Below are 27770 nucleotides of genomic sequence, written 5' to 3' on the forward strand. Positions count from 1 at the left end.
TTTTTGTAGCCGCTCTGCAATCCTTTCGTTCGCACTTCTGCTAAGCTAAAATACACTCCCAGTGGGCGGCGGCATAGTGTTTGCACGGCTGCTAAAAACTGCTAGTGAAGGAACAACTCGGAATGACCACCATTGTCCGCTTCCTTGGCCAAAGTCCCAGAATCCCCCACCCAGCACATATAAGAAGCAGGGATATCAGCATTTAATGGTGGGGGAAACAGATCCGGGGTCACTACGGCAGCAGACAGAGATTTAGTAACTATCTGAATTTTACTGGCAGGAGCAGTGATGTGTTATAGGGTCCACTGGGGATAGCTTACTAGCAGTGGCCCCACTATGCAGATGTGCAGACAGGAGTCCATGTATAGTGGGATGAAAACTTCATAAAAAACCCAACATCGAGGTTAAGGGTAAGTCTACGGCTACGCAGATTGAACATTGATGCAGGCGCCATGTTTTTTTTCAGATACATGAGCTCGCAGCCATGTCCTGGAAACGAACATGACACCCCTGCTTTTTTCCAACCACTTCCCGTTGACACCTCCAAGCGGTCACTTCCTGTCAATCACTTCTCCGTGAAATCCTTATTGCGAGCGAGGTCGCAGCGGCTCCTTGATGCATGCACATTGCGATCGCAGAATATGCGCAGTTTGCCGATAATCGCTCTGTTTTGTGAAAATTAGGAATTGTGTACAAACATGAATTAGGATCCTAGTACATGGCGAGACAGTGTTACGCAAATGTGTCCGCACGCATCTAGCCTCGAATTGCACCATATAGCCGTGTTTGGGCGCCATGTGACTTTTCATTACAATATCCATCTCAATATGTTACATTATACCAATTATTTAGCCACAAAAATACTAAATCTAAATGCTTTGTACACTATTAGCGAATTATGATGCAAAATCGAAGAAAAAGTGCTCAAGTGCGGGATTCGCTGCTCGTGTCAGCGCGCCTAAGTTGCGCCAGGCGTCTCACACCATAGGTGCACAAGGACACACCTGTAAATAACTCAAAAAGTCACATTCTCCGTGTCAAAGTAAATTAGACTAAGACACAAGATAGTTTCAGCAAATTCACAACAATACTCACCTACATCACTCACCCGATATATCAGACACCTTCCTTTTTAACCCATTAATGGCGGGATATATCGAAGGTGATAAAGCAGTCTAACCTTTATTTTCATAAGTTTGGCCACATTTCTCGTTGCCCGCCGGGTCTACATACCAGAGCTTGGATCCAGTAGGTAACGCCATCTGTAGATGGCTTTGCCTTATAGAAGCCTAAGAATCCTCTCCAATCAGATCCCTGCCAGTGTCCCCTGGGACGCATACGTAATAAGGTCATAAACCTGGAAGTCCTAGTATCGCAATGGACAGCTCGTATTGGGAGAGCTGCCCATTGAGATTTGTTTCAAGCATACGACGTTACTAAATGCCGCTATGCCTGCGATGAGTGGTGGGATGCATCACACGCAAAATGAATCTGCTTAATTACTGCGGAACGATTGCTGATATCACTGTAATAATGTAAAAAATTGCAGCAGCAGCATTACTGCAATATTAGCATAAATGGGAGGGATTTAGATGCATTCAGCCAATCAGACGTGACCGCCGATTGTCAAGATCATTAGTTTGCGTGTTGCACAATAGGTCGCACACCTGCAAACGACCGGCCTGGAAACAGGCGCATATGTGTCTTTATATATTGAAAATTAACATTTGCAGAGTACTGTGATGTATTCCAGCCGAGAACACCTTTACATTAAGGGCTTCTGGCCCGATTCTATTTAGTAATACGGACGGCCATATGGATCAGACGTGTGCATGGGGGGCTTATTCTGAGTCGCACAGCTCTCTTTTCACGGACATAAACAGCAAGTTTTTTTAATGCAGCGCAGGCGCAATTTGGCCGGGTCTGTCTTTCCAGCAGTGGGGCGATTTGGGAAAGAAGAGGGCGGTGGCAAAACCACCCCGAGTGTTGTGGATGTGTGAATTAAAAGCTCTGGGTGACTTCTGCGTACGGAGAGGGAAGCCTTTTTCTGACGGATCTCTTCCATTCCACCCCCTGTACTAGGATGCGGGAGTGGTGCCCACTCTTCCGGGGGTGCAGGGGACAGCAGGATCCGGAAGAGTATGCTCTATACCAGTGATGGCTAAAACTGATGCAGGGCATGCTGGGATGTGTAGTTCAACAACAGCTGGAGCGTCAAGGTTAGCCATCACTGCTCTACACTATAAAAGGTTGGTGTCAATAACGTCTGGCTTCCCACAGTGGTGAAACACATTAATATTCCTTCCATTTTATAGATTAGATTGATGGGTAATCCGGGCGTAAAACAGACAGGCAACATAAAAGCGGGCAGCATATTGCATAGTTTATCTCCGCGTATAAATTGCAGGCTGCTTTGCCGGGAGAGATTATGGCTCGTTATATGAATTGTCCCCTAACAAAGCATGTCAGCTGTAATCCGGGCGAGTCCTCCAGTTACTACAGCACGCCGCTCTTATCCCGCTCGCATTCCTGTAAAGCACTCGGATTTTATACAGATAATAAATGTCATTTTGATTGCAAGAAATAAAAAATATGCATATTTCAATGCTGCCTTAGCTGCTGAAATTACTTTTTTTTCCAAATCATAATGAGCAATATAATTAAATATGTAAAAGAACACAGCTAAGTACTCTTGGTGATAAAGTCGTTTTTGCTTTAATTGTATTTGGATACCACAGAATAGAAGCCGCCGCTGAACATACAGAACACTGCGCCTTAAGAAAACCATATGGAGACGTGCTTACCGGAGAGCGTCTGCTTATGTGCAGGAGAAACTATCCGAGGCACGTAGGCATGTCCCCTAATGTTATACCTCCCACAGGGCTACCGGGTTATAGGACTGTGGGCAGTTACGTCACTAGCCATTTTGGTGTCCTGCCCTGTACCAGAATTGGTGCCCCCTCTCCCCCATATAGGCGCTTGTCAAAAATATAGGGAAGGGGTGTGGCCACATAATAGTACCAATTCACATTACAGCGCACAGTAGTGTCCGTTAGTCACATTACACAGCACAGTAGTGTCCATTATTCACATTACACAGCACAGTAGTGTCCGTTAGTCACATTACACAGCACAGTAGTGTCCGTTAGTCACATTACACAGCACAGTAGTGTCCGTTAGTCACATTACACCGCACAGCAGTGTCCGTCAGTCACATTACACAGCACAGTAGTGTCCGTTAGTCACATTACACAGCACAGTAGTGTCCGTTAGTCACATTACACAGCACAGTAGTGTCCGTTAGTCACATTACACCGCACAGTAGTGTCCGTCAGTCACATTACACAGCACAGTAGTGTCCTAGTGTTCACTCTAAGCTTCTTTCGCAGGGCGCTGCGCCCTGCCCCTTTTCTGAGTGACAGAAAGCGCCCTGCCCGTTTGTGCCCGCCCTGCCGCCCTGTTAATCACCAAAGGACTGCCTTCTCCCCGCGCCAGCGCTGTCACTTCTCCCCGCGCCAGTGTGCTGTCATTTCTCCCCCTGCCGCACTGTTACTCCTCCCCCTGCCGCGCTGATAGCTCTCAGTTGAAGGTGGAGACAGGGTCAGCGTGCAGCGTGGAGGAGCAGCCAATCAGAGCCTGCGGTGTCTCCCGCCCGCCAGTCCTCCGGCATGGTTTGAAATTCCCCCTCACCACGGCGCTGCACGGCCATTCCCCCTCACCACGGCGACCTGGGCTCCGCCGTCAGCATCAAGAGACTGGACCCGCTGCAACGGTGAGTGCTGCTCTGCATCTGCCCGTCCTCCCCTCCCTCCCAGTGCTCTCTCCCTGGTGCAATGTGTCTCAGTGCTCTCTCCCTGGTGCAATGTGCCTCAGTGCTCTCTCCCTGGTGCAATGTTTCTCAGTGCTCTCTACCTAGTGCAATGTTTCTCAGTGCTCTCTACCTGGTGCAATGTTTCTCAGTGCTCTCTACCTAGTGCAATGTTTCTCAGTGCTCTCTACCTGGTGCAATGTTTCTCAGTGCTCTCTACCTGGTGCAGTGTTTCTCAGTGCTCTCTACCTGGTGCAATGTTTCTCAGTGCTCTCTACCTGGTGCAATGTGTCTCAGTGCTCTCTACCTGGTGCAGTGTTTCTCAGTGCTCTCTACCTGGTGCAATGTGTCTCAGTGCTCTCTACCTGGTGCAATGTGTATAACGTGCTCTCTACCTGGTGCAATGTTACTCGGTGCTCTCTACCTGGTGCAATGTTTCTCGGTGCTCTCTACCTGGAGCAATGTTTCTCGGTGCTCTCTACCTGGTGCAATGTTTCTCGGTGCTCTCTACCTGGTGCAGTGTGTCTCAGTGCTCTCTACCTGGTGCAGTGTGTCTCAGTGCTCTCTACCTGGCGCAATGTGTATAACGTGCTCTGCCTGGCGCAAAGTGTAGAATGTGCTCTGCCTGGCGCAATATGTATAACGTGCTCTACCTGTCGCAGTGTGTATAGGAGGTTCTACCTGGTGCAGTGTGTTTCAGTGCTCTCTACCTGGTGCAGTGTGTCTCAGTGCTCTCTACCTGGTGCAGTGTGTCTCAGTGCTCTCTACCTGGCGCAATGTGTATAACGTGCTCTGCCTGGCGCAAAGTGTAGAATGTGCTCTGCCTGGCGCAATATGTATAACGTGCTCTACCTGTCGCAGTGTGTATAGGAGGTTCTACCTGGTGCAGTGTGTATTAAGCTGCACTACTGTGTGGTGTAATGTGAATTGCCACTATTATGTGGCCATGCCCCTTCCCCACGAAAAACAGCGCCCCTAAAATTTTGCTGCGCGCCTTTGGCGCGCACTGCCCATTCTTTATCACGTGGGAATGGGAGGACCAAGCATTATAGTATGTACCTAATTTTGCCCTTCTAACTGAAAAATGTGCCCTCCCGAACGAAAAATGTGCCCTCCCGAACGAAAAATGTGCCCTCCCGAATGAAAAATGTGCCCTACCCGTGAACAGCACCCTGCCCTAAAAAAATCCTAGAGTGAAAACTAGTGTCCGTTAGTCACATTACACAGCACAGTAGTGTCCGTCAGTCACATTACACAGCACAGTAGTGTCCGTTAGTCACACTCACATTACACCGCACAGTAGTGTCCGTTAGTCACATTACACCGCACAGTAGTGTCCGTTAGTCACATTACACAGCACAGTAGTGTCCGTTAGTCACATTACACCGCACAGTAGTGTCCACTAGTCATATTACACCGCACAGTAGTGTCCATTAGTCACATTACACAGCACAGTAATGTCCGTTAGTCACACTCACATTACACTGCACAGTAATGTCCATTAGTCACATTACACCTCACAGTAGTGTCCGTTAGTCACATTACACCGCACAGTAGTGTCCGTTAGTCACATTACACCGCACAGTAGTGTTCGCTAGTCATATTACACAGCACAGTAGTGTTCGCTAGTCACATTACACCTCAGTAGTTTCCATTAGTCACATTACACCGCACATTAGTGTTCGCTAGTCACATTACACAGCACAGTAGTGTCCATTAGTCACATTACACCTCACAGTAGTGTCCGTTAGTCACATTACACCGCACAGTAGTGTCCATTAGTCACATTACACTGCACAGTAGTGTCCGTTAGTCACATTACACCGCACAGTAGTGTCCATTAGCCACATTACACCGCACAGTAGTGTCCGTTAGTCACATTACACAGCACAGTAGTGTCCGTTAGTCACTATTGATTTATGAAATTATGAAGTTAAGATTCCTTAAAGAGAGTTCAAGCTTGAATATTACCGCTCTTTTTATATGATTATTTATTTACAGGCAGATCAAATCGTACAGAATAAGATATACACAGTAGTGATATATATACTAATTATTTATCTAATGCTTCCTTCATTATATAACATAAAACAACATGACATAAGTTTCACAAACAGTTCAATTACTAACATAAAATGTATACTTGCAAGTTAAAGATTGCCATCCCAAGAATCATTCCTTCTGCATGTTCTCCATGACTTCTCCTCCTGACTGACTTCCTTCCTTCTCTCCTTCTCCTTCCTCCTCTAACCCCTAACTAAAAAGCCTGCTCCTTTTATCCCATATTTTACCAATTCAAACTATCATATTCTCATAGTTTCCAATGGAATAGATAATTATAGCTTTGTCAGATTCCAAGGTGTAATAAAACAAACATTGAACTGGGCTGTCGTGTCCTGTTCACAGAGGCATGGTGTCATAAAAGTGTGGTGTCCACACTGCCTTAAGCAAGTATAGTATTGTAAAATCTGGAATGTCTTTTCATCCAAAGTTCTATTGTATTGACAAGTTTTCCTGGGGTGGGTTACACCATGTTTTATCAATGGATGTGATCTCTTTTCATAGTAGTTAATTTATGCTCCCTAGCTTTAACCTTTACTGGACAATAGACAAACCAGTTTTATAATTGCGATAGGTATTGCAAACCTTGATTCTGATCTACTGTAAGCACACCTGTGAATTCCAATGACCAACAGAGCTCTGTCACACCCCTATTATCATTTATGGCCTAATACCTTTTCTCTACAATGACTCTTGATCTTACTGTAAAACACAAATATATATACAGTATAAATATATAAACACATATACAAGCCTAATTTCTTAAAACAGCTACACATTACCTCATACATTCAAACTTATTTCATATCTATTCCTTACTATATATATCCAGTATACTGTTCAATATGGTTACATCGCCTATTTATAATGAATTATATTTTGATTCAGACAACATCAATTGCCCTTATATTATACTGAGTGCGGGTAATTACCTATACGGCAACATCACATTACACCGCACAGTAGTGTCCGTTAGTCACATTACACCGCACAGTAGTGTCCATTAGCCACATTACACCGCACAGTAGTGTCTGTTAGTCACATTACACAGCACAGTAGTGTCCGTTAGTCACATTACACAGCACAGTAGTGTCCATTAGTCACATTATACCACACAGTAGTGTCCGTTAGTCACATTACACAGCACAGTAGTGTCCATTAGTCACATTACACCGCACAGTAGTGTCCATTAGTCACATTACACAGCACAGTAGTGTCCCTTAGTCACATTACACCGCACAGTAGTGTCCATTAGTCACATTACACCGCACAGTAGTGTCCATTAGTCACATTACACAGCACTGTAGTGTCCATTAGCCACATTACACCGCACAGTAGTGTCCACTAGTCACATTACACCGCACAGTAGTGTCCATTAGTCACATTACACCGCACAGTAGTGTCCATTAGTCACATTACACAGCACAGTAGTGTCCATTAGCCACATTACACCGCACAGTAGTGTCAATTAGTCACATTACACAGCACAGTAGTGTCCATTAGTCACATTACACCGCACAGTAGTGTCCATTAGTCACATTACACAGCACAGTAGTGTCCATTAGCCACATTACACCGCACAGTAGTGTCCATTAGTCACATTACACCGCACAGTAGTGTCCATTAGTCACATTACACAGCACAGTAGTGTCCATTAGTCACATTACACAGCACAGTAGTGTCCATTAGCCACATTACACCGCACAGTAGTGTCCATTAGTCACATTACACCGCACAGTAGTGTCCATTAGTCACATTACACAGCACAGTAGTGTCCATTAGCCACATTACACCGCACAGTAGTGTCCGTTAGTCACATTACACCGCACAGTAGTGTCCATTAGCCACATTACACCACACAGTAGTGTCCGTTAGTCACATTACACAGCACAGTAGTGTCCGTTAGTCACATTACACCGCACAGTAGTGTCCGTTATTCACATTACACAGCACAGTAGTGTCCATTATTCACATTACACAGCACAGTGGTGTCCGTTAGTCACATTACACAGCACAGTAGTGTCCATTTGCCACATTACACAGCACAGTAGTGTCCGTTAGTCACATTACACAGCACAGTAGTGTCCGTTAGTCACATTACACCGCACAGTAGTGTCCGTTATTCACATTACACAGCACAGTAGTGTCCATTATTCACATTACACAGCACAGTAGTGTCCGTTAGTCACATTACACAGCACAGTAGTGTCCATTTGCCACATTACACAGCACAGTAGTGTCCGTTAGTCACATTACACAGCACAGTAGTGTCCGTTAGTCACATTACACCGCACAGTAGTGTCCGTCAGTCACATTACACAGCACAGTAGTGTCTGTTAGTCACATTACACAGCACAGTAGTGTCCATTAGTCATATTACACCGCACAGTAGTGTCCATTAGTCACATTACACAGCACAGTACTGTCCGTTAGTCACACTCACATTACACTGCACAGTAGTGTCCATTAGTCACATTACACCGCACAGTAGTGTCCGTTAGTCACATTACACCGCACAGTAGTGTCCATTAGTCACAATACACCGCACAGTAGTGTCCATTAGTCACATTACACTGCACAGTAGTGTCCGTTAGTCACATTACACGCACAGTAGTGTCCATTAGCCACATTACACCGCACAGTAGTGTCCGTTAGTCACATTACACAGCACAGTAGTGTCCGTTAGTCACATTACACCGCACAGTAGTGTCCGTTATTCACATTACACCGCACAGTAGTGTCCGTTAGTCACATTGCACCGCACAGTAGTGTCCATTAGTCACATTACACCGCACAGTAGTGTCCATTAGTCACATTACACTGCACAGTAGTGTCCGTTAGTCACACTCACATTACACTGCACAGTAGTGTCCATTAGTCACATTACACCGCACAGTAGTGTCCATTAGTCACATTACACCGCACAGTAGTGTCCATTAGTCACATTACACCGCACAGTAGTGTCCGTAAGTAACATTACACCGCACAGTAGTGTCCATTAGTCACATTACACAGCACAGTAGTGTCCATTAGCCACATTACACCGCACAGTAGTGTCCATTAGTCACATTACACTGCACAGTAGTGTCCGTTAGTCACATTACACAGCACAGTAGTGTCCGTCAGTCACATTACACCGCACAGTAGTGTCCGTTATTCACATTACACCGCACAGTAGTGTCCGTTAGTCACATTACACCGCACAGTAGTGTCCATTAGTCACATTACACCGCACAGTAGTGTCCGTTATTCACATTACACCGCACAGTAGTGTCCCTTATTCACATTACACAGCACAGTAGTGTGCATTAGTCACATTACACCGCACAGTAGTGTCCGTTAGTCACATTACACAGCACAGTAGTGTCCATTATTCACATTACACAGCACAGTAGTGTCCGTTAGTCACATTACACAGCACAGTAGTGTCCGTTAGTCACATTACACCGCACAGTAGTGTCCGTTAGTCACATTACACCACACAGTAGTGTCCGTTAGTCACACTCACATTACACTGCACAGTAGTGTCCGTTAGTCACATTACACAGCACAGTAGTGTCCATTAGTCATATTACACCACACAGTAGTGTCCATTAGTCACATTACACTGCACAGTAATGTCCGTTAGTCACACTCACATTACACTGCACAGTAGCGTCCATTAGTCACATTACACCGCACAGTAGTGTCCTTTAGTCACATTACACCGCACAGTAGTGTCCGTTATTCACATTACACCGCACAGTAGTGTCCGTTAGTCACATTACACTGCACAGAGGTGTCCATTAGTCACATTACACCGCACAGTAGTGTCCATTAGCCACATTACACAGCACAGTAGTGTCCGTTAGTCACATTACACAGCACAGTAGTGTCCCTTAGTCACATAACACCGCACAGTAGTGTCCGTTAGTCACACTCACATTATACCGCACAGTAGTGTCCGTTAGTCACATTACACCGCACAGTAGTGTCCATTAGTCACATTACACCGCACAGTAGTGTCCATTAGTCACATTACACCGCACAGTAGTGTCCGTTAGTCACACTCACATAACACTGCACAGTAGTGTCCATTAGTCACATTACACCGCACAGTAGTGTCCATTAGTCACATTACACTGCACAGTAGTGTCCGTTAGTCACATTACACCGCACAGTAGTGTCCATTAGTCACATTACACCGCACAGTAGTGTCCGTAAGTAACATTACACCGCACAGTAGTGTCCATTAGTCACATTACACTGCACAGTAGTGTCCGTTAGTCACATTACACAGCACAGTAGTGTCCGTAAGTCACATTACACAGCACAGTAGTGTCCGTTATTCACATAACACCGCACAGTAGTGTCCGTTAGTCACATTACACCGCACAGTAGTGTCCATTAGTCACATTACACCGCACATTAGTGTCCGTTATTCACATTACACCGCACAGTAGTGTCCCTTATTCACATTACACAGCACAGTAGTGTGCATTAGTCACATTACACCGCACAGTAGTGTCCGTTAGTCACATTACACAGCACAGTAGTGTCCATTATTCACATTACACAGCACAGTAGTGTCCGTTAGTCACATTACACAGCACAGTAGTGTCCGTTAGTCACATTACACCGCACAGTAGTGTCCGTCAGTCACATTACACAGCACAGTAGTGTCCGTTAGTCACACTCACATTACACCGCACAGTAGTGTCCGTTAGTCACATTACACAGCACAGTAGTGTCCATTAGTCATATTACACCGCACAGTAGTGTCCATTAGTCACATTACACTGCACAGTAATGTCCGTTAGTCACACTCACATTACACTGCACAGTAGCGTCCATTAGTCACATTACACCGCACAGTAGTGTCCGTTAGTCACATTACACCGCACAGTAGTGTCCATTAGTCACATTACACCGCACAGTAGTGTCCATTAGTCACATTACACCGCACAGTAGTGTCCGTTATTCACATTACACCGCACAGTAGTGTCCGTTAGTCACATTACACCGCACAGTAGTGTCCATTAGTCACATTAAACCGCACAGTAGTGTCCATTAGCCACATTACACCGCACAGTAGTGTCCGTTAGTCACATTACACAGCACAGTAGTGTCCGTTAGTCACATTACACCGCACAGTAGTGTCCGTTAGTCACACTCACATTATACCGCACAGTAGTGTCCGTTAGTCACATTACACCGCACAGTAGTGTCCATTAGTCACATTACACCGCACAGTAGTGTCCATTAGTCACATTACACCGCACAGTAGTGTCCGTTAGTCACACTCACATTACACTGCACAGTAGTGTCCATTAGTCACATTACACCGCACAGTAGTGTCCATTAGTCACATTACACCGCACAGTAGTGTCCGTTAGTCACATTACACCGCACAGTGGTGTCCATTAGTCACATTACACCGCACAGTAGTGTCCGTAAGTAACATTACACCGCACAGTAGTGTCCATTAGTCACATTACACCGCACAGTAGTGTCCGTTAGTCACATTACACAGCACAGTAGTGTCCGTCAGTCACATTACACCGCACAGTAGTGTCCGTTATTCACATTACACCGCACAGTAGTGTCCGTTAGTCACATTACACTGCACAGTAGTGTCCATTAGTCACATTACACCGCACAGTAGTGTCCGTTATTCACATTACACCGCACAGTAGTGTCCCTTATTCACATTACACAGCACAGTAGTGTGCATTAGTCACATTACACCGCACAGTAGTGTCCGTTAGTCACATTACACAGCACAGTAGTGTCCATTAGTCACATTACACAGCACAGTAGTGTCCGTTATTCACATTACACCGCACAGTAGTGTCCATTAGTCACATTACACAGCACAGTAGTGTCCATTAGTCACATTACACAGCACAGTAGTGTCCATTAGTCACATTACACAGCACAGTAGTGTCCATTAGTCACATTACATAGCACAGTAGTGTCCATTAGTCACATTATACTGCACTGTAGTGTCCGTTAGTCACATTACACCGCACAGTACTGTCCATTAGTCACATTACACCGCACAGTAGCGTCCGTTAGTCACATTACACCGCACAGTAGTGTCCATTAGTCACATTACACCGCACAGTAGTGTCCATTAGTCACATTACACAGCACAGTAGTGTCCATTAGTCACATTACACCGCACAGTAGTGTCCATTAGTCACATTACACCGCACAGTAGTGTCCATTAGTCACATTACACAGCACAGTAGTGCCCATTAGTCACATTACACCGCACAGTAGTGTCCATTAGTCACATTACACCGCACACTAGTGTCCATTAGTCACATTACACCGCACAGTAGTGTCCGTTAGTCACATTACACAGCACAGTAGTGTCCATTAGTCACATTACACAGCACAGTAATGTCCATTAGTCACATTACACAGCACAGTAGTGTCCATTAGTCACATTACACCGCACAGTAGTGTCCATTAGTCACATTACACCGCACAGTAGTGTCCTTTAGTCACATTATACCGCACAGTAGTGTCCATTAGTCACATTATACCACACAGTAGTGTCTGTTATTCACATTACACCGCACAGTAGTGTCCATTAGTCACATTATACCACACAGTAGTATCTGTTATTCACATTACACCGCACAGTAGTGTCCATTAGTCACATTATACCACACAGTAGCGCCCGTTAGTCACATTACACCGCACAGCAGTGTCCTTTAGTCACATTATATCGCACAGTAGTGTCTGTTATTCACATTACACCGCACAGTAGCGTCCATTAGTCACATTACACTGCACAGTAGCGTCCGTTAGTCACATTACACAGCACAGTAGTGTCCATTAGTCACATTATACTGCACAGTTGCGTCCGTTAGTCACATTACACTGCACAGTAGCATCTGTTAGCCACATTACACTGAACAGTAGTGTCCATTAGTCACATTACACTGCACAGTATCGTCCGTTAGTCACATTACACCGCACAGTAGTGTCCATTAGTCACATTATACTGCACAGTTGCTTCCGTTAGTCACATTACACTGCACAGTAGTGTCCATTAGTCACATTACACTGCACAGTAGCGTCTGTTAGCCACATTATACTGAACAGTAGTGTCCGTTAGTCACATTACACTGCGCAGTAGTGTCCATTAGTCACATTACACCACACAGTGGCGTCTGTTAGTCATATTACACTGCACAGTAGTGTCCTTTAGTCACATTACACCGCACAGTAGTGTCCGTTAGTCACATTATACTGCACAGTAGCGTCCGTTAGCCACATTACACTGCACAGTAGCATCTGTTAGTCCCATTACCCTTCACAATAGTAACCGTTAGTCACATTATTCAGCACCGTAATGTCCGTTAGTCACATTATACCTCACAGTAGTGTCCGTTAGTCACATTATACTGCAAAGTAGTGTCCATTATTTACATTATACAGCACAGCAGTGTCCATTAGTCACATTATACCACACAGTAGTAGTGTTCACTCTAGGCTGTTTTAGCAGGGCGCCGCGCCCTGCCCATTTTTTAACAGGCAAAACCCGCCCTGCCCCTTTTGCGGCGCCCTGCTAGAACAGGCGCCCGCTCCCTGCCCTCCCGGCGTGTATAGATGCCGTGCGCATGCGCGCGGCATCCATTCACGCATTGGGAGAGGGCTGGGGGAAGCCCAGCACCGACGGAGGTGCTGGGCACGCCCCCAACAGTGACGTCGCCGGCCACAGACGCTCTCTATAGTAGCGTCTGTGGGCCGCAACGCCCCCTAAAATGACGGAGGCGTGGCCACGCCCCCTAATTTGCGTGGCCGCGCCCCCATTTCGGACGCGCGCACCTGTGCCCCCGGAGTCCGGCGCCCTGCCCCTTTTCACTCCTAGAGTGAACACTACAGTAGTGTCCATTATTCACATTATATCGCGCAGTAGTGTCCATTAGTCACATTATACCGCACATTAGTGACCGGAATTTACATTATACCGCACAGTAGTGTCCATTAGACACATTATACCACACATTAGTGTCCATTAGTCACATTATACAGCACAGTAGTGTCCGTTATTCACATTATACCGCGCAGTAGTGTCCACTAGTCACATTATACAGCACGGTAGTGTCCGTTATTCACATTGTAACCGCACAGTAGTGTCCGTTATTCACATTATACCGCACAGTAGTGCCCATTAGTCGCATTACACCACACAGTAATGTCCATTAGTCACACTACACCACACAGTAGTGTCCATTAGTCACATTATACTGCACAGTAGTGTCCATTATTCACATTATAACTAGAGATGTGCAGCGGGCATTTTTCAGGTTTTGTGTTTTGGTTTTGGATTCAGTTCCGCGGTCGTGTTTTGGATTTGAACACGTTTTTTCAAAACCACCCTTTCAAATTTTTGTCGGATTATTATGCGTTTTGGATTCGGGTGTTTTTTTTTTTTTTTTAAACCCTCAAAAACAGTTTAAATTATAGAATTTGGGGGTAATTTTGATCCTATAGTATTATTAACCTCAATAACCATAATTTCCACTCATTTCCAGTCTATTCTGAACACCTCACACCTCACAATATTATTTTTAGTCCTAAAATTTGCACCAAGGTCGCTGGATGACTAAGCTAAGCGACACAAGTGGCCAACACAAACACCTGGCCCATCTAGGAGTGGCACTGCAGTGTCAGACAGGATGGCACTTAAAAAAATAGTTCCCAAACAGCACATGATGCAAAGATAAATTAAAAAAAGAGGTGCAAGATGGAATTGTCCTTGGGCCCTCCCACCCACCCTTATGTTGTATAAACAGGACATGCACACTTTAACAAACCCATCATTTCAGCGACAGGGTTTGCCACACGACTGTGGCTGAAATGACTGGTTGGTTTCGGCCCCCACCAAAAAAGAAGCAATCAATCTCTCCTTGCACAAACTGGCTCTACAGAGGCAAGATGTCCACCTCCTCATCCCCCGATTCCTCACCCCTTTCACTGTGTACATCCTCCTCCTCACAGAGTATTAATTCGTCCCCACTGGAATCCACCATCACCTGTCCCTGTGTACTTTCTGGAGGCAATTGCTGGTAAATGTCTCCACTGAGGAATTTATTATAATTCATTTTGATGAACATCATCTTCTCCACATTTTCTGGAAGAAACCTCCTACGCCGATCGCTGACAGGGTGACCGGCTGCACTAAACACTCTTTCGGAGTACACACTGGAGGGGGGGGGGGGGGGCAACTTAGGTAAAATAAAGCCAGTTTGTGCATGGGCCTCCAAATTGCTCTTTTTCCTGCCAGCATATGTACGGACTGTCTGACATGCCTACTTGGATGCTGTCACTCATATAATCCTCCACCATTCTTTCAATGGTGACAGAATCATATGCAGTGACAGTAGATGACATGTCAGTAATCGTTGGCAGGTCCTTCAGTCCGGACCAGATGTCAGCACTCGCTCCTGACTGCCCTGCATCACCGCCAGTGGGTGGTTTTGGAAATTTTATCCTTTTCCTGGCAGTTCCAGTGGCGGTAGAAAATGAAGGAGGAGCTGTTGGCGGTCACGTTACGCTTGACTTGACAATTGTCTCACCAGCAGGTCTTTGAACATCTGCAGACTTGTGTCTGCCGGAAAGAGAGATACAATTTAGGCTTTAAACCTAGGATCGAGCACGGTGGCCAAAATGTAGTGCTCTGATTTCAACAGATTGACCACCCTTGAATCCTGGTTAAGCGAATGAAGGGCTCCATCCACAAGTCCCACATGCCTAGCGGAATCGCTCCGTTTTAGCTCCTCCTTCAATCTCTCCAGCTGCTTCTGCAAAAGCCTGATGAGGGGAATGACCTGACTCAGGCTGGCAGTGTCTGAACTGACTTCACGTGTGGCAAGTTCAAAGGGTTGGAGAACCTTGCACAACATGGAAATCATTCTCCACTGCGCCTGAGTCAGGTGTATTCCCATTCCTTTGCCTATATAGTAGGCAGATGTATAGGCTTGAATGGCCTTTTGCTGCTCCTCCATCCTCTGAAGCATATAGAGGGTTAAATTACACCTCGTCACCACTTCTTGCTTCAGCTGATGGCAGGGCATGTTCATGAGTGTTTATTTATTTATTATCCTGGCGCTCCAGTCTTCGTCACGCGGTGGCTGAATGCCGAAAGTGGCCCGCAATTCTTCGGGCCACCAACAGCATCTTCTGCACGCCCCTGTCGTTTTTTTAAAAACTATGCACCACCAAATTAATTGTACTGTATGTGCAAAAGGACGTGCTGGAATTTGCCCACATGTAATGCACGCACAATATTGGTGGCGTTGTCCGATGTCACAAATCCCCAGGAGAGTCCAATTGGGGTAAGCCAATCTGCGATGATGTTCCTCAGTTTCCGTAAGAGGTTGTCAGCTGTGTGCCTCTTATGGAAAGCGGTGATACAAAGCGTAGCCTGCCTAGGAATGAGTTGGCATTTGCGAGATGCTGCTACTGGTGCCGCCGCTGTTGTTGCTGCGGGAGGCAATACATCTACCCAGTGGGCTGTCACAGTCATATAGTCCTTGGTCTGCCCTGCTTCACTTGTCCACATGTCCGTGGTTAAGTGGACAGTGGGTACAACTGCATTTTTCAGGACACTGGTGACTTTTTCTGACGTCTGTGTACATTCTCGGTATCGCCTGCCTAGAGAAGTGGAACCTAGATGGGCTTTGGTATCGGGGACACAGTACCTCAAGCAATTCTCTAAGTCCCTGTGAACTAATGGTGGATACCGGACGCACGTCTAACACCAACATAGTTGTCAAGGCCTGAGTTATCCGCTTTGCAACAGGATGACTGCTGTGATATTTCATCTTCCTTGCAAAGGACTGTTGGACAGTCAATTGCTTACTGGAAGTAGTACAAGTGGTCTTCCGACTTTCCCTCTGGGATGACGATCGACTCCCAGCAGCAACAACAGCAGCGCCAGCAGCAGTAGGCGTTACACTCAAGGATCCATCGGAGGAATCCCAGTTAGGAGAGGACTCGTCAGACTAGACAGTGACATGGCCTGCAGGACTATTGGCGTTCCTGTCTAAGGAGGAAATTGACACTGAGGGAGTTGGTGGTGTGGTTTGCAGGAGCTTGGGTACAAGAGGAAGAAAGGATTTAGTTGTCAGTGGCCTGCTACCGCTGTCACCCAAAGTTTTTGAACTTGTCAATGACTTCTGATGAATGCGCTCCAGGTGACGTATAAGGGAGGATGTTCCTAGGTGGTTAACGTCCTTACCCCTACTTATTACAGCTTGACAAAGGCAACACACGGCTTGACACCAGTTGTCCGCATTTCTGTTGAAATAATTCCACACCGAAGAGGTGATTTTTTTGGTATTTTGACCAGGCATATCAATGGCCATATTCGTCCCACGGACAACAGGTGTCTCCCCGGGTGCCTGACTTAAACAAACCACCTCACCATCAGAATCCTCCTTGTCAATTTCCTCCTCAGCGCCAGCAACACCCATATCCTCATCCTGGTGTACTTCAACAGTGACATCTTCAATTTTGAATATCAGGAACTGGACTGTGGGTGCCCCTTCCTGCACTTACAGGGGGCTTGCAAATGGTGGAAGGCGCCACCTCTTCCCGTCCAGTGTTGGGAAGGTCAAGCATCGCAACCGACACAATTGGACTCTCCTTGGGGATTTGTGATTTTGAAGAATGCACAGTTCTTTGCTGTGCTTTTGCCAGCTTAACTCTTTTAATTTTTCTAGCGGGAGGATGAGTGCTTCCATCCTCATGTGAAGCTGAACCACTAGCCATGAACATAGGCCAGGGCCTCAGCCGTTCCTTGCCACTCGTGTCGTCAATGGCAAATTGGCAAGTTTACGCTTCTCCTCAGACGATTTTAATTTAGATTTTGGGTCAATTTACTAAACTTTTGCTTTTTGGATTTGACATGCTCTGTACTATGACATTGGGCATCGGCCTTGGCAGACGACATTGATGGCATTTCATCGTCTCTGCCATGACTAGTGGCAGCAGCTTCAGCAGCACTAGGTGGAAGTGGATCTTGATCTTTCCCTATTTTACCCTCCACATTTTTGTTCTCCATTTTTTAATGTGTGGAATTATATGCCAGTGATATATCTGGAATTAGACGGCAGTAATGTCTGGAATTAGATACCACTAGATAGATACCAGATACCACTGTGACTGGAATGATGATGACCTATGCACAGTGACAGGACACTACCACAGCACCCTACAGCAGCAAGATGCAGCACAAGACACTGGACTATTAGTAATGTACTGTAATATACTGAGCACCACACAATGCAGCACAAGACAGTGAGCAGTGATACTGAGCACTGATGAGGATGATACTGAGAACTGACACTGAGCAGCAAGATGCAGCACAAGACACTGGACTATTAGTAATGTACTGTAGTATACTGAGCACCACAATGCAGCACAAGACAATGAGCAGTGATACTGAGCACTGATAATAATAATACTGAGAACTGACACTGAGCAGCAAGATGCAGCACTGGACTATTAGTAATGTACTGTAGTATACTGAGCACCACACAATGCAGCACAAGACAATGAGCAGTGATACTGAGCACTGATGAGGATGATACTGAGAACTGACACTGAGCAGAAAGATGCAGCCCTGGACTATTAGTAATGTACTGTAGTATACTGAGCACCACAATGCAGCACAAGACAATGAGCAGTGATACTGAGCACTGATGAGGATACTAGAACTGACACTGAGCAGCAAGATGCAGCACTGGACTATTAGTAATGTACTGTAGTATACTGAGCACCACAATGCAGCACAAGACAATGAGCAGTGATACTGAGCACTGATGAGGATACTAGAACTGACACTGAGCAGCAAGATGCAGCACTGGACTATTAGTAATGTACTGTAGTATACTGGTCACCACAATGCAGCACAAGACAATGAGCAGTGATACTGAGCACTGATGAGGATACTAGAACTGACACTGAGCAGCAAGATGCAGCACTGGACTATTAGTAATGTACTGTAGTATACTGGTCACCACAATGCAGCACAAGACAATGAGCAGTGATACTGAGCACTGATGAGGATACTAGAACTGACACTGAGCAGCAAGATGCAGCACTGGACTATTAGTAATGTACTGTAGTATACTGGTCACCACAATGCAGCACAAGACAATGAGCAGTGATACTGAGCACTGATGAGGATACTAGAACTGACACTGAGCAGCAAGATGCAGCACTGGACTATTAGTAATGTACTGTAGTATACTGAGCACCACACAATTCAGCACAAGACAATGAGCAGTGATACTGAGCACTGATGAGGATACTAGAACTGACACTGAGCAGCAAGATGCAGCACTGGACTATTAGTAATGTACTGTAGTATACTGGTCACCACAATGCAGCACAAGACAATGAGCAGTGATACTGAGCACTGATGAGGATACTAGAACTGACACTGAGCAGCAATAAGTAAGCACTGCTGAGCACTGATATTGAGATTTCCACTGAGAGAACGTAGCCACGTCCTCTCCGCTCTCTCTACGAGTGAAAATGGCGGCGACGAGCGGCTCTTTATATGGAATCCGAATCTCGCGAGAATCCGACAGCGGGATGATGACGTTTTCCCCCGTTCGGGTTTTCCGAGTCAGGTGGGAAGAACCGAGCCTGCCTCGGACCCGTATAAACCACGTGGAGTTCGGTTCTCGATGAACCGAACCCGCTCATCTCTAATTATACTGCACAGTAGTGTCCATTAGTCACGTTATACCGCACAATAGTGTCCATTATTCACATTATACCGCACAGTAGTGTCCATTAGTCACATTATACCACACAGTAGTGTCCATTAGTCACATTATACCACACAGTAGTGTCCATTAGTCACATTATACCGTGCAATAGTGTCCATTATTTACATTATACCGCACAGAAGTGTCCATTATTCACATAGTACCGCACAGTAGAGTCCATTAGTCACATTATACCACACAATAGTGTCCGTTATTCACATTACACCGCACAGTAGAGGCCATTAGTCACATTATACCCCACAGTAGTGTGCATTATTCACATAATACCGCACAGTAGTGTCCATTAGTCACATTATACCACACAGTAGTGTCAATTATTCACATTATACCGCACAGAAGTGTCCATTAATCACATTATACCACACAGTAGTGTCCATTATTCACATTATACGGCATAGAAGTGTCCGTTATTCCCATTATACCACACAGTAGTGTCCATTATTCACATAATACTGCACAGTAGTGTGCATTAGTCACATTATACCACACAGTAGTGTCCATTATTCACATTATACCGCACAGAAGTGTCCACTAGTCACATTACACTGCACAGTAGTGTCCGTTATTCACATTATACCGCGCAGTAGTGTCCATTAGTCACATTATACCACACAGTAGTGTCCATTATTCACATTATACCGCACAGTAGTGTCCATTAGTCACATTATACTGCACAGAAGTGTCCACTAGTCACATTATACCACACAGTAGTGTCAATTATTCACATTATACCGCACAGTAGTGTCCATTAGTCACATTATACCACACAGTAGTGTCCATTATTCACATTATACCGCACAGTAGTGTCCATTAGTCACAATGGGCCAGATGTACTAAGCCTGAAAAGTGATAAATATCACAGTGATAAAGTACCAGCCAATCGGCTCCTAACTGTCATTTTTCAAACACAGCCTGTACCATGGCAGTTAGGAGCCGATTGGCTGGTGCTTTATCACAGTGATATTTATCACTTTTCAGGCTTAGTACATCTCCCCCATTATACCACATAGTAGTGTCCATTAGTCACATTATACTGCACAGTAGTGTCCATTAGTCACATTACACCGCACAGTAGTGTCCATCAGTCACCTTATACCACACAGTAGTGTCCATTAGTCACATCACACCACAAGGTAGAGCCCCTTATACACATTACACCACAACAGAGGCCCTCATACATGTTACGCCATAGAATAGCCCCTTATACACATTTTGCAGGTAAATCCCCTATATCTCTACCTCATATTTCCTCCTCGAGGGAAGGGGGGGGGGGGGCATAGTAAATTATTAAATTGGATTCAGTTATGTTTATTCTTCTGCAATTTAGCTTTTTATGCTGACAGGACAGTTAAAAGATGGTGTGTGTGACGCTCCGCCAAACAGATAAATTACTTCTCTTACCTCAGTCTGAGCAGTCTGCCCGGTACCCGGAAGTCCAACTTCACACACTTCAACAGCCCAGAAAGGGGGACAGCAGGAGCGACATGGGGGATACAGTGCTGCCTGCTGTAATGTCTGGACTGGCACAGCAGGAGGGAGGGCCAAACTCATGTATACAGGGGACACACTTTGCCTCAAATGCTGTGTGCACTGTATGGTGGTCACTGTGATGCTGTGTACTGTATGACACTCACTGAGATGCTGTGTGCACTGTATGGTGGTCACTGTGATGCTGTGTACTGTATGACACTCACTGAGATGCTGTGTTTACTGTATGAAGGTCAGTGCAATGCTGTGCACTGTATGGTGGTTACTGAAATGCTGTGTTTGCTGTATGGCAGTCACTGATATGCTATGTGCACTGTATGGTGGTCACTGCAATAATGTGAGCACTGTATGAAAGTTATTGTGTTCCAGCTGTGTAACTTTACACTGCTTCTGTATTGCCTGTGTGTGGGTTGGTGGGGGTGTGGGAGCCGGGGCAGAGGTATCAGTAAAATGCCAGGGGCAATTATTCATGTCATTTGGATGTTGACTTTTGAAACATCTGGACCTATTTTTCCAACTTTGCTCATCCTCATGTCACCACTGCCTGTAAATTCACAATCCCCATTAGCAGGTTCTACCAGAGGGTATGCTATTGTTCCTGCCTACGAATGGGTGTTGTGACCGGACGCCTTTCGTTCGCGTTCCCAGTGCACAGAATGGAAGGTTAGGTCACACGGGACCTGACCACATAGGGGATTCCCGCTTACCGTCAGTAACCACCTGTTACTGACTCCACCCACTGCGCTGTGGACGGGTTTATGCTGCCACCACCAAACTCCTAACCTGCCGTGGCGTTTGGAACCACGATTCTGCTCTGTATGTGCCGACACACTGCCTTACCACCACCTGTGTGGTGTTGACGAATCCCCACTAGCCACTTGCTAGGCCTCTACCGGTAGCTGGCGGAAGGCGGAACTTGGAGACGTTAGGTGCTTCCCTGGACAGCCGGAGGACGGGGCTATGTTTGGCATAACCCTGTAGGTCACAAGATGAAGCAATCTTCTTGAGGCAGATGTTTATTTGCTCAATAATAGTCTTAAAAAAGACTCATCCCTATTGCTAGGGCAACAGCATACAGCAAGATGTTCCAGCAGAATGAAGATGGTACAAATACACTCTGGAGGCACGCAGGCCTCCTTTTTATGTCAATTTTCCACACAGTACCACAGGGGGTCATGTCCCCCCTGAGTAATTTCCATCCAATCAGGAAATCTTACAAAATACAAATAAATAAATGAAACAATTTCCTCTTTCCTGGCACACACAAAGTTTTGTATAATTTAAACTCCAATTCCTACCACCTGGGAGTTTACACTTCACCACTGATAAATTTATCACATAGCTTCAAAATACAAATGTTTCTGTCTCATTCACATCTCCATGCAATCCCAGTGTTTGGAATTACAACAGGAAAGGCTGCAACACAACAAAAAGTCTTCCTTCCACCTTCTTTTGCATGTCAAAGATGTTTGGCCACCAAGAGGCCGGCTAATTGACACTTACTTATACATAGCAAGTCTGGAGCTAGGACAATTACCATACGACTTCCTATGCAAAAAGTGACTCACAAACTATTTTCAAGGCCTTTTCAGAAACAAAATACCTTGTACTTTCCCCATAAGTGCCCTGTCCATGCAGTCCATCATTCTCCAACTGCGCACTGCGCAGCGATATAACATATGACACATTATTAAACATATTTTAAATACCTGGTGCCTAGCACCCACAATACATTTAAAGATGGCGACTAGCACCAGTGCACAGTTTTAAAGGTGGCGCCAAGCGCCCATTGTCTTCCTAATGGCGCCAGGCACTAGGGGTTAACCCCATCAGTGCTGCGGCCGCCATTACACGTGTGGCTGGTTAGTCTCTCCGGCCACAGGTGTGTATTGTACAGGTGTAGAATGAATTGCTCAAACAAAATAATCCTTTGCTTATGTGATCAGACGAGTATTAACACGTGTGTACCCTTTTTTCTATTATTTGACCAAAATATTTTTTATTTGGTACCAGCTAGTGAATTATGTAGCCGAGTAGGGATATGTACTAAGCCGTGATAAATGTGGAGAAGTGAGCCAGCGGAGAAGTTGCCCATGGCAACTGATCAGCTGCTCTGTATACTTTTATAGTATGCAAATTATAAATGTTATGTCAATGCTGATTGGTTGCCATGGGCAACTTCTCCACAGGCTCACTTCTCCACTTTTATCACTGCTTAGTACATCTCTCCAAGACCTTTGTGGCTGTAACATGGGTATATTGCAGCATTTTCTTCATCATCTATTCTCCAATTCAGCTGACTGACCGCACACCAGTTCATTATCCCCGTGCTGCTAACATCAAATAATGGGAATGGGGGATGGGGTCTGCTTCTATATCTGTGCACGGCAAACAAATAGTCCCATGGTGCTGCATAACCACATTGTTCCTGACGGAGAAATTATCCCTATGACGGAGGACACAAAGGCTACTTGTGCGCAGGGAGAACAAAGGCGGCCATTTTCTGCGAGCCTCATTCAGCAGAAGCTATTAAACTATCAGTCTGTCACGGGGCTAAAGAAAGACATTCATTGTTTTAAATGCGAACAGGACTTAACAGTTAGTTTTAAAATGAGTTTTGTGTTCTAAAACGGCTTGTACCACCCACCAGTCGCCGGGCCCACGCTAATGTCATCTCTGGAGTATGTGGGCTTTCAGATGCTAGACAGCCGGGCCGTGATCCAAAGGCTAAGTAACGTGCTTTCTTTATTAGTGAGACAGGAGTTTGCGGGCAACGTTCCGCGCTTTCACCGGGCGCTCATTCTGTCAGTGCTGCACATTCCTCACACGCTTATCTCAGGGAGATTTTCTGTCTCAAAACAACAAATCCTTGAAATAAATTCCTGACTTTTATCTAGTTTCCAATGGCGTATAAAATCAATGCAGCTCAGCCAGCACAAGTCTTGGCTCAAAGGGCTTTTCAGCCTTACGATGACTTTCCTTTATTAGCCCGCACACGCCCTCCTGTAGCTGGAACTCTATTATACTTCCCCTCTGGGGAGGTGCAAGGGGCGGGTGCGGCAAATCACATAACGGCGCTGCCCCCTAACTGCCTAATACTGCAATTTGCATCATCAAGCATTCGGATCCACCTGCTTCACTGAAACTGATCTACTCACCCGAAATTCCATGAAAATATGAAGTATGAACCAAGGGGTTAAATTCAGGTTTGGTAGCAAACCAAAACAGCACACTAATGGACAAAACCATGCTGCACTGCAGGTGGGGCAGATGTAACATGTGCAGAGAGAGTTAGATTTGGGTGGGGTGTGTTCAAACTCATATCTAAATTGCAGTGTAAAAATAAAGCAGCCAGTATTTACCCTGCACATAAACAAAGTAACCCACCCAAATCTCACTGTCTCTGCACATGTTACATCTTCCCCAAAGGCAGTGGACATGGTTTTGCCCATTATTCAACACCCAACATCTCCCTGACAGAGCTATTAAGTGATGACACTTCTTGTCAGGTTCCCCCAGAGTTCCCTGTGTAACACAACTGGCTGACGTTCTGCAGTAATTATCACATCTCATCGTCACGCTACTTGTTTCCTGTCTGAGATAAACTTTCTTACACAAATTATAGCAGGAGGGGGAAGCCAGATGTTGGAAGGGTGAGACATATACAGCAAAACCTCCTAACAGTTCTCATTTCTAAAGCAGGACACAGCCAAGTCTCTTCCATAGGGAGCATTGCATTGTCACATCATGGGGGTGTATGTGTGACAACTGGCATGGCCAAACCCACGGGGTGTTTCTAGCTCTCCTGAACACCCCATCCCCCCAAAACATTCTAAAAGCTGCCACATACACTAAAGGCAGCTGCATCTGCACACGGCACCCACTCGCGTGGCTTATCTGGATACGAGCGGTAGATATTCCCGCAAAGTGACGTCAGCTTAATAGAATCGGCATACATTTACATTTCATCCTGCGGTTGGTCACTCATCATCAGTACAGTAGAAGTAAGATACGGAGGCGTTTCATCCAGCAACAGGACAAAGAACAAATCCTACGCGTTTCGCCTGTATTTAATGCAACCAGTTTGCTAATTTATTAAGGATATTTGTTGGCACTTTACATGTTACACTACTGTGTGTCTGTCACTTTTTCTGATTTAGTGCACCTGTATTACACCGGGACAACAACAGGTCCCGTAAGGACAGCTGCCACCTGTGTACAAATTCACAAATGAAATCCAACTCTTGATACTGGAGCGTCACTGTCTGTGCCCTGTTACCTAACCCTATTTCATTCAAAAATTCCAGTCCCACATATGAAATCTATGGTCCCATCAGTTCTAAACCAGGTCAAAAGTGCCACTTACAGTACAATGCTTCGGATAAACCCAACTCTTGTGGTTTAGACATCTCCCCCCTTTCAGCGGCACATACCATAAGCACCTAATCCGGGCACTAACAGGTAATAACTGGTAGATTTGTGCAAAGATAGACAATTTATGCCACAATCGCATCGCTGGTCCTGCTGTATGTACCTTGAATGAGAATGTTGGGAGACATTTATGAAAAAACGGTGCAAAAAAAAAAGAAGAAGTGGTATTGCCCCTAGCAACCGTTTGGGTCTATTTCGTCTCTGTACAGCGCTATGGAACAGGTCGGTGCTTATAAATAATGGAATATTAATGATGATGCGCAGTATTCAGGAGCAGAAGGCAGGAGATTCTAGGACACGTTTATCACAGGCCAAAAATGACTTTAGGACAGGACTTTATTAACAACTTTCCAATTATCACTTAAAAATACTGCTAACTCGTGGCTCATTCATTTCTTATATAAGTCATGAGAGTGTGTGTGGGGGGGGGGGGGCATGAGGAAAGTGACTAAGGGGTTAATTCAGACCTGTTCGCTCGCTAGGGGTTTTTGCAGCGCTGTGATCAGATAGTCGCCGCCTATAGGGGAGTGTATTTTTGCTTTGCAAGTGTGCGATCGCATGTGCAGCCGAGCGGTACAAAAATGTTTTGTGCAGTTTCTGAGTAGCCAAGGACTTACTCAGCTGCTGCGATCACTTCAGCCTGTCCGAACCCGGAATTGACGTCAGACACCCGCCCTGCAAACGCTTGGACACGCTTGTGTTTATTCCAAACACTCCCAGAAAACGGTCAGTTGACACCCACTAACGCCCTCTTCCTGTCAGTCTCCTTGCGATCAGCTGTGCGAATGGATTCTTCGTAAAACCCCTTCGCACAGCAACGATCCGCTTTGTACCCGTGCGACGCGCATGCGCATTGCGGTGCATACGCAAGCACAGTTCTGACCTGATCGCAGCGCAAAAACCTAGTGCGCAATCAGGTCTGAATGACCCCCTAAGAACCTAATGCAGACCTGATCACTCTTGTGCGAAATCATACAGCGGGTGTTTATTGATCGATTGCGCATGCGTATTTAACGTAATACGCAGGTGCGAGGCCAAACAGCGAAAAAATCCTGCATTTTCTTTTATTGCTAGGTGAACACAGGTTGATTGACAGGAAGCCGGCGTTTGGGGGTGGTAACTGGGCGTTTTCTGGGAGTGTCAGGAAAAATGCAGGCGTGCCCAAGCGTTTTCAGGGCGGGTGTGTGACGTCCGCTCCGGCCCCGATCAGCCTGTGTGTATCACACTGTAGGAGTAAGTCCTGGGCTACACACAGACTGGAAAAATCATTCCATGGTGAGTGAGTTGTGAACGGATTTGCAGCTGTCCGGCGTTTGCAAAGGTTTTTGCACGGTGTACGCAGACTTGCACGGGGCGTGTTTTCACTCTCTCTGGGCGGCGACTATCTGATCGCTGACCTCTGGAAATTCACAGAGCAGCGATCAGGTTTGAATTAGGCCCTAAGCCACGCAATTGTGCAGGAGGGGGAAACGTGACATTAGACATGGCTGGGTTTTTGTATCTTTGTTAGTGACTGTCAGTGGCTCTAGAAGTTAATTAGCATATTAATGACATGAGATATGTTAGTGTCACATACACCCAGGGTGACCTGATACCAGGAGGCAGAGCCGGCCCTAACTAATATGATGCCCTAGGCAAGATTTTGGCTGGTGCCCCCTAGCACCGCCGCTAGTTCTGCAGGATATGCTAACGTCGGGCGCCTTTTGTTTAAGAAAATGCATTTTATTTACATTACTTTGTGGCTAGGATGCACAAGCAGCTTCTGCTGATTAAAATGATATGCAGCATGCCTATATCCTGTGTGCGACTGCGGCTGTATCTGCATACGAAATGCTACATTACAGTGATTTCCAGGAATACACTGCAATGTAGCATTTCGTATGCAGATACAGCCGCAGTCACACACAGAATATAGGCATGCCACATATCATTTTAATCAGCAGAAGCTGCTGGTGCCCCTAAGCATACCAAATGCCCTAGGCATTTGGCCTAGTTTGCCTATGCCTAAGGCCGGCTCTGCCAGGAGGACTGAGCAAGTGCAGCACTCAGTCCATGGATGTATAAACTGTCCCGTAGAGCAACCTATCTCACAGCCATGAACATATTTAGCTACTACTGCTGTGACATAATTATTACCACAGAAGTACAGAAACCTGAGCTCCAGGTGCAAATGGCAG

General features: G+C 45.8%; 1 protein-coding gene across 1 annotated transcript in view; it reads right to left on the reverse strand.

The window, feature by feature from the left end:
- Positions 1 to 27770, reverse strand: part of ST6GALNAC3 (ST6 N-acetylgalactosaminide alpha-2,6-sialyltransferase 3) — a 409118-nt gene that overhangs the window by 174441 nt on the left and 206907 nt on the right. The window lies entirely within an intron of this gene.

Source organism: Pseudophryne corroboree, chromosome 9 (assembly GCF_028390025.1).
Source record: "Pseudophryne corroboree isolate aPseCor3 chromosome 9, aPseCor3.hap2, whole genome shotgun sequence".
Classification (NCBI taxonomy): domain Eukaryota; kingdom Metazoa; phylum Chordata; class Amphibia; order Anura; family Myobatrachidae; genus Pseudophryne; species Pseudophryne corroboree.